General features: G+C 46.9%; 1 protein-coding gene across 13 annotated transcripts in view; it reads right to left on the bottom strand.

Moving 5' to 3' along the window:
• The window catches only part of ADGRB1 (adhesion G protein-coupled receptor B1), a 698,686-nt gene that overhangs the window by 286,125 nt on the left and 398,558 nt on the right, over window positions 1-14,003 (bottom strand). The window lies entirely within an intron of this gene.

The following is a 14,003-nucleotide window of genomic DNA, read 5'->3' as shown; positions in this document are numbered from 1 at the left end:
AATTTTCTAAGCGCCATATCCAAATGTTTTGTTACTAACCTTCTAACCTGATTCTACTTAGATTTATTGAGATTGCCATTTTAGGATGGCTTTATAGTCGTGGTATTAGAGCTGTAACAGGTGGCAGCGTTCTGTACCCTAGTTTCGTGCTCTCGGATTGGACTGGGCTCCATAACTCAGATGTGAGCCGATATCACCTGTTACAGCCCTCCCCCACTCTGCAGGGTTGTAATGCCTCATTGGTAATTACTACAATGCTATTATTCATAAATGTTTCAGAGAAATAATGTAAGATTAATTCTAAAGTTTAATTGTGAACATATTGACTTTATTTCATTTGACTTCAACTGCATTGGCTTGTGTTGATAAAATAGCTAGGCATAAACACCAATGGTGTGGGGTACGGCAACATAAAACATATGATTCTCATTCTCATCAGTATTGAAACTGTGTCCCCTTGCCCAAGTTGGGTGTCCTTTTACAGTCTATGCAAGGGTGTGGTTAAACTTTGCCTTTAAAGACAAGCGCGCGGTCTGGAGAAAATGCTGGTAATTCCGGCACCGGCATTTTTACTGGACCAGCACACTTCAAGTTTACTGCTGGGTGCCACAGATCTCCCTGCAGGCCTGACCTGTCCGGAGTACAGGGCCCTAATGGCAAATAAATGCCTGAATCAGTACCGGTGATTCAGGAAATCCCATCCCATGGAGTCCTAGTAATACTGGGATATCGGGTGGCAGAGATGGTAAGGGCAGTTTGCTGGTATCCTGTTAACACTGGTGGTCTACCAGCAAACATGTAATCAGCCCAATAATTACCATACTATTTGACACATTATAAAGAGTAATCACTCCAGCAAGGTTTTACAGCAAGAATAGCACATCGATACACAGTCAGCTATTTCATCGCTAGACATAATTTTGAAGCACTTGTTGAATGCAAGTGTATTATGTAGGAGTCCACATGTTCACCCGGAGACTCCAGGAGCTCCTTGTTTACTCTGGACACACGGTTGCTGGCCTGTCTCTGAGTGAGTCCTAGTGACTGACTCTTAGGGCCTCATTACGACCCAGGCGCTAATGGGTTAACGGCGCCGTAAAAGGCTGCGGCACCGTTAACCTATTAGCGCCTAATTACGAGGTCCCTTTGCGGGACCGGACCTTAACGGCTGGTGTAGACCAGCCGTTAAAGTAGAGACCTGTAAAGGGACCTTGGTGCTAATTACGGTGCCGCAATTTGCGGCACCGTACTTAGCGCCTTCCCCATTCCCATTGAGCCCTATGGGGCAAAAATGGGAATGGGGAAGGGCCATGGAGGAAGGGGGAATTACTGCCCCGCCAACCTTGTAATGGGGTGGTAATTCCCCCATTCTCCATGGCGGAGTCGGTAACTTACCGGCATGGACCATGGTGCTAATAGCACCATGGTCTTCCGCCAGGGTCGTAATGAGGCCCTTAGTCTGTACACTGTTGGCAACCACTCTCTTGTCTCCACAGAATACGAAGAGGGCGGTATATCGTATTCGAGCCGTTATCCCAAGGACACATGGGAAAGAAGCAATGGCTGTTGGCTCTGAAAATATGTCAGCTTCAATGACCAGAAGAGGAATAATTAGGGTAGTACATTATTAGAAATTCACTGCCCTGTAAACACATGTGCATTCAATCCATAATGTATAGTGTAACCGCTGTTCTCGAATCAAACCCTCTTGCTTCCAGATGTGTAGAGATGCCGCCGTGCATGGTAGCAACATTAAAGGGGATGAGATATTTGTCCTGTTCTAATATCGCATCGGGCCCCATTAAATGTTGCCGCTGGAAATACCACCAAATGGAATACTGATTACCACGTGCAGTGAGCTTTGATTAACTTCGAGGGTCCCATGACTCTGAGTCCAGGGGTGAGAGGAGGGTGGGCAGACTCTCCCTCCGCATCATGGCTGCTTTCTGGTTGGTTGTCATGCCCCGCATTCCTATTTCAAGACACTTGCAGATATCTACTTCCAGTTGGAAACTGCCCTGGAGACTGTTTTCAGCCCACGGAATCCGCCGCACTACAAGGTCCAGAATTCCTTCGGCTCGCAGTCACGGGAAACGCCCACAACGTGACTTACGTTCTGAAACAGATCCCAGTACTTAGTGTGGCTTGTCCTTGTAACGGGTGCTCCTAAAACTGACTATTCAGTTCGAGTACTCGATCTACGATTACCTACGGTTTTCTTCCTGTTATCTGATTCCTGACCCGGCTTTGTATCAGGGATTATTCTGACGTCTTTTCCCTCGATTTCTGGCTCCTGGCTCCCTCGGTTGTTTCCCCCTGGTTAACGAACTCCTGGCTTGCATTTTGTTCTTTGCCTACTTCCTACACAGAAAGTATACGAACTCTTTACCACAGGAAAATACACGGCGCTGCTCACAGAAGACAACGCTCTACACACTGAAGTGACCAAACGGACGCTCTCCTGTTTCTGCTGGTCACTCCCTGGATTTGGGACGCTTTGCTGTTTATATTTGGGGTTTATTTTGGACACTATTAGACGCGCCCTCGTGCCGTTCGGGTTAGGTGGATCTTTGCACAAACTTTCTTCTACTGGGACTTCCATTTTCTACCATCAAGCCAACCTCCTACTACACACTTTCAGGTTACGGGACTTCCTACCTATCTAAGCAGGTAAGAGGGGTCAAGAAGGGAACTAGTATTGTATTTTGTACCTTTGGCTGCTATCTTAAACTATCCTTTTCTTTGTTCCCTTAGCTCTGTTGTCGCTGCTCCTGCCTTTCCACTTAAGCCCCTGGCCTGTTAGTTACTACCTTCTACAGGCTGCGCTCTTGGGGGGAAAGTCTTGTGCAAAATCACGTTTCAAGATATCCCAGAACCATCTTGGTTATAATCCAGGTTATCCCAGAGTGAAGAGGTTCCCTAAGCGGAGGCTGATCTTGTATCCTTTAAAAATCTGTATCCTTTTCCTATTGCGTAAAGTTGTGACAGATTTAGGAGCCTATTACTTTTGCCTATCGGTTATGGAAACGGGAGCGGATCCAATGGCGGCTTTGATGCAAGCCTTTGCGACCTTACGCACCGATATGGCATCTGCTAATGCGACTCTCCATCAACGTATGGATGTGCTACAGAGTTTTGTGCAGCCCTTACCCCCCGATGAGGAGTTCGGTGATGCCGCTGCTGCAGCAGCCCCTCCTGTACCCCAGGCACAATCATCTGCACCCATTGTGCTTCCTGGACCTTTCCCTTTGGCCCCTCCAGAACGCTTCTATGGAGATCCTAAGACTTATCGGACCTTTGTCAATCAATGCCGTTTACATTTTCTTTGTCGACCATTGGCATTTCCTGACGCTGTTACCAAAGCTGCGTTTCTCCTTTCCCATCTGGGAGGAACAGCGGCGGCTTGGGCTAACCCTTTACTCGAAGCCAATGATCCAGCCCTATATAACTTTGATGCCCTTATTCAGTCTATGAATAGCGTATTTGATATGCGTTACAAGGCACAAACCTCAGACCTTGAATTCCTTGCTATCAGTCAAGGCAAATCAGATCTTCTGTCTTACCTCTCTCGCTTTAACCAATTGGCAGCAGAAACCACCTGGCCCGAACAGAAGAAGGCAGCTGTCTTCTATAAGGGTCTTTCGGATGAGTTGAAAGACTCCTTATCAGTGGTACCAGCTTTACCAACGGGCTTCCCGGAACTGTTGGACTTGGTCCTACAAGTTGACGCTCGGCTACGGCAAAGACGTGGCGAACGGCGTGTTCCTGACCTTCGCTTCTCAGTCAAAGCAGAAACAACTCCTGCTACTCCCTCAGGAGAAACCGAGCCAATGCAAATAGGGGCCATCAGAGGTCCCTTAACCAAAACAGAACGAGAACGACGTATGGTTAACAACCTGTGTTTCTATTGCGGTCAATCCGGCCATTTCATTCGTGCATGTCCCAAGAGACCTGTTAAGGTAGCGGGAAACGCCAGGACTCGTCCTTAAATCGAGCCCTAAGGATGAGTCGCAATATGGATGGCTCGGACCAGTACCCTTCCTCCTCACACGTCTATCTTGCCATGCGTTTCGTCCTCCCGGGTGTTGAGGCCTTCACCAGTCCAGTTATGATCGATTCGGGGGCTAGTGGGAACTATATGGACATACAATTAGCTCATCACTATGGTATACCTGTGGTTCCGAAAACTACACCTGAGGAAGTACACGCAGTGGATGGTTCTCATCTGGTGTCCGGATGGATAACGGAACAGACTGTCCCACTTCGCATGTCTACCTCGGGAGAACACATTGAGCAAATAGTTTTCGACCTTATTTCAGCCCCGCAATTCGGGATCATTCTTGGTCTTTCTTGGCTCCGGACTCATAACCCAATTATTGATTGGGTTAAACAGACAGTTCATTTTGCTTCTGTGTTCTGTACCCAACATTGTTCTCGAAGCCCCGGTGCGACACCTTCGTCTCCCTGTTTGGCTTTGGTATCTAACATCTCCTCTGTTAATGCCACGATGGGAGACTCTAATCCCGAACTACCAGCAGTATACAAAGACTTTTCCGATGTGTTTGACAAAGGGTTATCAGAAAAACTCCCTCCGCATCGTTGTTATGATTGTCCCATTGATTTGGTACCTGGGGCAGTAGTACCTCATGGTCGTGTTTACTCTCTGACCCGAAACGAAGAAGAACACTTGAAAGAGTATGTGGAGAAGGCATTGCTTCTGGGACACATTCGACCTTCCCGGTCCCCTGCTGCCTCACCTATCTTCTTCGTACCGAAAAAAGAAGGGGATCTACGCCCTTGCGTGGATTACAGAGCCTTAAACAAGGTAACAGTCAAGAACCAGTACCCATTGCCCCTCATAACGGAGTTGCTTGATAAGATGACATCATCCACTATTTTTACCAAATTGGATCTTAGAGGGGCATATAATTTGGTGAGGATACGAAGCGGGGATGAGTGGAAAACCGCTTTCAAAACAAAGTTTGGACTATATGAGTATTGCGTCATGCCCTTTGGACTTTGCAATGCTCCAGCTACATTCCAACATTTTGTTAATGATATTTTCGGAGATGTACTAGATTGCTATGTCGTGATCTACTTAGATGACATCTTGATCTTCTCGGATTCCCTCACCCAACATATCCAACACGTTCGCTCTGTACTGCAGCGATTACGTACACACTCTCTCTATGCCAAATTGGAAAAATGTGTATTCCATGCATCATCAGTTGAGTTTTTGGGGTTTCAGATATCTGCGAATGGGGTGCTCATGTGTACTTCCAAGGTTAAAGCAGTAAGGGACTGGCCAGTCCCAGATTCTGTAAAGGCACTTCAATCTTTTTTGGGTTTCTCGAACTTTTACAGACGCTTTATTGCCTCATTTTCTGAGATAGTAGCGCCCTTGACCCGTCTCACTAGCCCGAAGATTCCATTCCTTTGGGATTGCAAAGCCCAGTCGGCCTTTGAGGCATTAAAGAAGGCCTTTACTACTGCTCCCGTTCTGCAACACCCGAACCCTTCCCTTCCGTTTATAGTGGAGGCTGACGCATCCGCTATCGCGGTGGGGGCTATTTTGTCGCAGATCTGCCCCACTACACAACAACTACATCCGGTGGCTTATTACTCCCGTAAATTGTCTCAGGCTGAACGTAATTACACTGTTATGGAAAGGGAACTCCTAGCAATTCGAGCAGCCTTTAAGGAGTGGAGACACCATCTTCTGGGTGCTCGACATCCAGTAACTGTGTACACTGACCATCGGAATTTACAGGCCCTTTCCAACGCAAAATGTACCAATGCTCGACAAATACGTTGGCATTTGTTTTTCACGTTATTTGACTTTATAGTCACTTATCGCCCTGGACCTCTCCACGGAAAGGCAGATGCATTATCCCGAGTCGGTGCCGATTTCGACACCCGGGACTCGGTTACCCCTATGCTACCTTCGGGTTCTGTCATTTGTGTTTGTTCGGTCTCCCCCTCACTTCTGGATCAAGTTCGACAGTGGGCCAAAGAACATGCCGCTTATCTCGACACCTTGGGTGCCCAGGTTGTCACAGGTCTTCCTTATGTTCATGGTCTTTTATACTTACCTGACAACCACACCAGACGGAAGGCTTTGGAATGGGCCCATGATACCCCGTTAGCTGCACATCCAGGCCAGCTTAAAACCTATGACCTGCTACATAGATGGTGTTGGTGGCCAGGTATGAAAAAGGATACCGCGGCATACGTATCTACGTGTGCAATATGTATACAATGTAAAAGACAACCAGGGAAACCTTTTGGTCTATTAATGAACATGCCGCTTCCTCCACGCCCATGGCATACGGTGTCACTCGATTTCGTGGTGGAACTGCCCTTGGTTAAGGGAATGTCAACGGTGCTGGTGGTGGTGGACGTATTCACAAAAATGGCACGGTTTATACCGTGCTCAGGTATACCTACCGCCTCCTCATTGGCTACTCTTTTTTTCGATCATGTGGTACGATTCTTCGGACTACCCACAATCATGATTTCTGACCGGGGTACTCAATTTACTTCACGGTTCTGGAAAGCCCTTACCCATTCTTTGGGGATTGATGCACGGCTTTCATCATCTTATCATCCTCAAACGGACGGACAAACCGAACGCACAAATGGCACCATGGAACAATACCTTCGTTGCCTGTGTTTACAGCATCAGACGAATTGGTTATCCGTTCTGGGGACAGCGGAGTTTGCTTATAACAACTCTCGACATACTTCAACAGGATGTTCCCCATTTTACGCCTTGTATGGATTACATCCAAGAATACTTCCACCTGTCTTACCTTCCTTGGATCAAATCCCTGCAGCAAAATCCACGAGAGACACTCTGATTGCTATACGGAATTCCGTTATATTACATCTACAAGCTGCACAACTCCGGACAAAGACGCAAGCGGACAAACATCGGTCGCCTGCCCCCTCCTATGTCCCCGGTGATCGTGCCTGGTTGGCAACCAAACACCTCAACATTCGGGGTAAAAGGAAACTCATGCCCCGTTATGTGGGTCCCTACAAGATCCTTTCTTGTCTCAATCCGGTTGCTGTCCGTTTGGACATCCCATCCCATTGGCGGATTCACCCAGTCTTTCATGTATCTCTACTCCGTCCTTTTGTACCTGGCACTCGACTTCCTGTCGCCCCTGCTCCAGTTATGGTACAGGGTGATGATGAATATGAAGTACATGCTATATTGGACTCCCGTCTGCGTCGTGGAGTACGTTTCTACCTGATTGATTGGAAGGGTTACGGTCCTGAAGATAGGACTTGGGAACCGGCCTCGAATCTGCATGCACCCCGGCTCTTGCGGGCCTTTTGGTTGGAAAGACTGCGTGCCCGCAGGGGTGGTCGTCCTTTGCGGGGGGGTACTGTCATGCCCCGCATTCCTATTTCAAGACACTTGCAGATATCTACTTCCAGTTGGAAACTGCCCTGGAGACTGTTTTCAGCCCACGGAATCCGCCGCACTACAAGGTCCAGAATTCCTTCGGCTCGCAGTCACGGGAAACGCCCACAACGTGACTTACGTTCTGAAACAGATCCCAGTACTTAGTGTGGCTTGTCCTTGTAACGGGTGCTCCTAAAACTGACTATTCAGTTCGAGTACTCGATCTACGATTACCTACGGTTTTCTTCCTGTTATCTGATTCCTGACCCGGCTTTGTATCAGGGATTATTCTGACGTCTTTTCCCTCGATTTCTGGCTCCTGGCTCCCTCGGTTGTTTCCCCCTGGTTAACGAACTCCTGGCTTGCATTTTGTTCTTTGCCTACTTCCTACACAGAAAGTATACGAACTCTTTACCACAGGAAAATACACGGCGCTGCTCACAGAAGACAACGCTCTACACACTGAAGTGACCAAACGGACGCTCTCCTGTTTCTGCTGGTCACTCCCTGGATTTGGGACGCTTTGCTGTTTATATTTGGGGTTTATTTTGGACACTATTAGACGCGCCCTCGTGCCGTTCGGGTTAGGTGGATCTTTGCACAAACTTTCTTCTACTGGGACTTCCATTTTCTACCATCAAGCCAACCTCCTACTACACACTTTCAGGTTACGGGACTTCCTACCTATCTAAGCAGGTAAGAGGGGTCAAGAAGGGAACTAGTATTGTATTTTGTACCTTTGGCTGCTATCTTAAACTATCCTTTTCTTTGTTCCCTTAGCTCTGTTGTCGCTGCTCCTGCCTTTCCACTTAAGCCCCTGGCCTGTTAGTTACTACCTTCTACAGGCTGCGCTCTTGGGGGGAAAGTCTTGTGCAAAATCACGTTTCAAGATATCCCAGAACCATCTTGGTTATAATCCAGGTTATCCCAGAGTGAAGAGGTTCCCTAAGCGGAGGCTGATCTTGTATCCTTTAAAAATCTGTATCCTTTTCCTATTGCGTAAAGTTGTGACATTGGTGCCGATTTAGCTGTGGCCATTTCTGCAGCAAACAAAGTTACCAAGCCTTGCCTAGAACAGTCCTCACTCCCCCCTGTTACTGCCACTGGACATCACTTGGGACCCCTGAATAAAGTTCAAATATCCGATGTTAATAAGGCGCCTAGAAACCCTTGTGTAAAGGCGCGTTATAAATACCGAATCACATCAAATCATAGCATATCAAGGGGCCAGCCGGAAACAACGATGCTTTTAGACTGTCTGCTATCTGTGACACTGAAGTTCTGTACCATATAGGAAGATTAGCATACCTGTGCTGCATAGGAAGATTAGCATACCTGTGCAGTATAGGAACCTTAGCATACCTGTGCAGTATAGGAACCTTAGCAAACCTGTGCAGGTTAGGAACCTTAGCATACCTGGGCAGGATAGGAAGATTAGCATACCTGTGCTGCATAGGAACTTTAGCAATACTCGAGCCGTATAGGAACCTTAGCATACCTGTGCAGTATAGGAACCTTAGCATACCTGTGCAGTATAGGAACCTTAGCATACCTGTGCAGGATAGGAAGATTAGCATACCTGTGCTGCATAGGAACCTTAGCAATACCCGAGCCGTATAGGAACCTTAGCATACCTGTGCAGGATAGGAAGATTAGCATACCTGTGCTGCATAGGAACCTTAGCAATACCCGAGCCGTATAGGAACCTTAGCATACCTGTGCAGTATAGGAAGATTAGCATACCTGTGCTGCATAGGAACCTTAGCAATACCCGAGCCGTATAGGAACCTTAGCATACCTGTGCAGTATAGGAAGATTAGCATACCTGTGCTGCATAGGAACCTTAGCATACCTGTGCAGTATAGGAAGATTAGCATACCTGTGCTGCATAGGAACCTTAGCAATACCCGAGCCGTATAGGAACCTTAGCATACCTGTGCAGTATAGGAAGATTAGCATACCTGTGCTGCATAGGAACTTTAGCAATACCCGAGCCGTATAGGAACCTTAGCATACCTGTGCAGTATAGGAAGATTAGCATACATGTGCTGCATAGGAACCTTAGCAATACCCGAGCCGTATAGGAACCTTAGCATACCTGTGCAGGATAGGAAGATTACCATACCTGTGCTGCATAGGAACCTTAGCAATACCCGAGCCGTATAGGAACCTTAGCATACCTGTGCAGGATAGGAAGATTACCATACCTGTGCTGCATAGGAACCTTAGCAATACCCGAGCCGTATAGGAACCTTAGCATACCTGTGCAGGATAGGAAGATTAGCATACCTGTGCTGCATAGGAACCTTAGCAATACCCGAGCCGTATACGAACCTTAGCATACCTGTGCAGTATAGGAAGATTAGCATAACTGTGCTGCATAGGAACTTTAGCAATACCCGAGCCGTATAGGAACCTTAGCATTCCTGTGCAGTATAGGAAGATTAGCATACATGTGCTGCATAGGAACCTTAGCAATACCCGAGCCGTATAGGAACCTTAGCATACCTGTGCAGTATAGGAAGATTAGCATACCTGTGCTGCATAGGAACCTTAGCAATACCCGAGCCGTATAGGAACCTTAGCATACCTGTGCAGTATAGGAAGATTAGCATACCTGTGCTGCATAGGAACTTTAGCAATACCCGAGCCGTATAGGAACCTTAGCATACCTGTGCTGCACAGGAACCTTAGCAATACCCAAGCCGTATAGGAACCTTAGCATACCTGTGCAGTATAGGAAGATTAGCATACCTGTGCTGCATAGGAACCTTAGCAATACCCGAGCCTTATAGGAACCTTAGCATACGTGTGCAGTAAAGGAAGATTAGCATACCTGTGCTGCATAGGAACCTTAGCAATACCCGAGCTGTATATGAACCTTAGCATACCTGTGCAGTATAGGAAGATTAGCATACATGTGCTGCATAGGAACCTTAGCAATACCCGAGCCGTATAGGAACCTTAGCATACCTGTGCAGTATAGGAAGATTAGCATACCTGTGCTGCATAGGAACCTTATCAATACCCGAGCCGTATAGGAACCTTAGCATACCTGTGCAGTATAGGAAGATTAGCATACCTGTGCTGCATAGGAACTTTAGCAATACCCGAGCCGTATAGGAACCTTAGCATACCTGTGCTGCACATGAACCTTAGCAATACCCAAGCCGTATAGGAACCTTAGCATACCTGTGCAGTATAGGAAGATTAGCATACCTGTGCTGCATAGGAACCTTACCAATACCCGAGCCGTATAGGAACCTTAGCATACCTGTGCAGTATAGGAAGATTAGCATACCTGTGCTGCATAGGAACCTTAGCAATACCCGTGCCGTATAGGAACCTTAGCATACCTGTGCTGCATAGGAACCTTAGCAATACCCGAGCCGTATAGGAACCTTAGCATACTTGTGGAGTATAGGAAGATTAGCATACCTGTGCTGCATAGGAACCTTAGCAATACCCGAGCCGTATAGGAACCTTAGCATACCTGTGCAGTATAGGAAGATTAGCATACCTGTGCTGCATAGGAACCTTAGCAATACCCGAGCTGTATAGGAACCTTAGCATACCTGTGCAGTATAGGAAGATTAGCATACATGTGCTGCATAGGAACCTTAGCAATACCCGAGCCGTATAGGAACCTTAGCATACCTGTGCAGTATAGGAAGATTAGCATACCTGTGCTGCAAAGGAACTTTAGCAATACCCAAGCTGTATAGGAACCTTAGCATACCTGTGCAGGATAGGAAGATTAGCATACATGTGTTGCATAGGAACCTTAGCAATACCCGAGCCGTATAGGAACCTTAGCATACCTGTGCAGTATAGGAAGATTAGCATACCTGTGCTGCATAGGAACTTTAGCAATACCCGAGCTGTATAGGAACCTTAGCATACCTGTGCTGCACAGGAACCTTAGCAATACCCGAGCCGTATAGGAACCTTAGCATACCTGTGCAGTATAGGAAGATTAGCATACCTGTGCTGCATAGGAACCTTAGCAATACCCGAGCCGTATAGGAACTTTAGCATACCTGTGCAGTATAGGAAGATTAGAATACCTGTGCTGCATAGGAACTTTAGCAACACCCGAGCCGTATAGGAACATTAGCATACCTGTGCTGCACAGGAACCTTAGCAATACCTGAGCCGTAAAGGGACCTTAGCATACCTGTGCAGTATAGGAAGATTAGCATACCTGTGCTGCATAGGAACCATACCAATACCTGAGCCGTATAGGAACCTTAGCATACCTGTGCAATATAGGAAGATTAGCATACCTGTGCTGCATAGGAACCTTAGCAATACCCGTGCCGTATAGGAACGTTAGCATACCTGTGCTGCATAGGAACCTTAGCAATACCCGAGCCGTATAGGAACCTTAGCATACCTGTGCAGTATAAGAAGATTAGCATACCTGTGCTGCATAGGAACCTTAGCAATACCCGAGCTGTATAGGAACCTTAGCATACCTGTGCAGTAAGGGAAGATTAGCATACCTGTGCTGCATAGGAACCTTAGCAATACCCGAGCCGTATAGGAACCTTAGCATACCTGTGCAGTATAGGAAGATTAGCATACCTGTGCTGCAAAGGAACTTTAGCAATACCCAAGCTGTATAGGAACCTTAGCATACCTGTGCAGGATAGGAAGATTAGCATACATGTGTTGCATAGGAACCTTAGCAATACCCGAGCCGTATAGGAACCTTAGCATACCTGTGCAGTATAGGAAGATTAGCATACCTGTGCTGCATAGGAACTTTAGCAATACCCGAGCTGTATAGGAACCTTAGCATACCTGTGCTGCACAGGAACCTTAGCAATACCAGAGCCGTATAGGAACCTTAGCATACCTGTGCAGTATAGGAAGATTAGCATACCTGTGCTGCATAGGAACCTTAGCAATACCCGAGCCGTATAGGAACTTTAGCATACCTGTGCAGTATAGGAAGATTAGAATACCTGTGCTGCATAGGAACTTTAGCAACACCCGAGCCGTATAGGAACATTAGCATACCTGTGCTGCACAGGAACCTTAGCAATACCTGAGCCGTAAAGGGACCTTAGCATACCTGTGCAGTATAGGAAGATTAGCATACCTGTGCTGCATAGGAACCTTACCAATACCTGAGCCGTATAGGAACCTTAGCATACCTGTGCAATATAGGAAGATTAGCATACCTGTGCTGCATAGGAACCTTAGCAATACCTGTGCCGTATAGGAACGTTAGCATACCTGTGCTGCATAGGAACCTTAGCAATACCCGAGCCGTATAGGAACCTTAGCATACCTGTGCAGTATAAGAAGATTAGCATACCTGTGCTGCATAGGAACCTTAGCATACCTGTGCAGGATAGGAAGATTAGCATACCTGTGCTGCATAGGAACCTTAGCAATACCCGAGCCGTATACGAACCTTAGCATACCTGTGCAGTATAGGAAGATTAGCATAACTGTGCTGCATAGGAACTTTAGCAATACCCGAGCCGTATAGGAACCTTAGCATTCCTGTGCAGTATAGGAAGATTAGCATACATGTGCTGCATAGGAACCTTAGCAATACCCGAGCCGTATAGGAACCTTAGCATACCTGTGCAGTATAGGAAGATTAGCATACCTGTGCTGCATAGGAACCTTAGCAATACCCGAGCCGTATAGGAACCTTAGCATACCTGTGCAGTATAGGAAGATTAGCATACCTGTGCTGCATAGGAACTTTAGCAATACCCGAGCCGTATAGGAACCTTAGCATACCTGTGCTGCACAGGAACCTTAGCAATACCCAAGCCGTATAGGAACCTTAGCATACCTGTGCAGTATAGGAAGATTAGCATACCTGTGCTGCATAGGAACCTTAGCAATACCCGAGCCTTATAGGAACCTTAGCATACGTGTGCAGTAAAGGAAGATTAGCATACCTGTGCTGCATAGGAACCTTAGCAATACCCGAGCTGTATATGAACCTTAGCATACCTGTGCAGTATAGGAAGATTAGCATACATGTGCTGCATAGGAACCTTAGCAATACCCGAGCCGTATAGGAACCTTAGCATACCTGTGCAGTATAGGAAGATTAGCATACCTGTGCTGCATAGGAACCTTATCAATACCCGAGCCGTATAGGAACCTTAGCATACCTGTGCAGTATAGGAAGATTAGCATACCTGTGCTGCATAGGAACTTTAGCAATACCCGAGCCGTATAGGAACCTTAGCATACCTGTGCTGCACATGAACCTTAGCAATACCCAAGCCGTATAGGAACCTTAGCATACCTGTGCAGTATAGGAAGATTAGCATACCTGTGCTGCATAGGAACCTTACCAATACCCGAGCCGTATAGGAACCTTAGCATACCTGTGCAGTATAGGAAGATTAGCATACCTGTGCTGCATAGGAACCTTAGCAATACCCGTGCCGTATAGGAACCTTAGCATACCTGTGCTGCATAGGAACCTTAGCAATACCCGAGCCGTATAGGAACCTTAGCATACTTGTGGAGTATAGGAAGATTAGCATACCTGTGCTGCATAGGAACCTTAGCAATACCCGAGCCGTATAGGAACCTTAGCATACCTGTG

Source organism: Ambystoma mexicanum, chromosome 5q (assembly GCF_040938575.1).
Source record: "Ambystoma mexicanum isolate Mex_15411 chromosome 5q, UKY_AmexF1_1, whole genome shotgun sequence".
Taxonomy (NCBI): Eukaryota; Metazoa; Chordata; class Amphibia; order Caudata; family Ambystomatidae; genus Ambystoma; species Ambystoma mexicanum.
The sequence above is the reverse complement of the archived record's forward strand: the minus strand, read 5'-3'. Positions and strand labels throughout refer to the sequence as shown.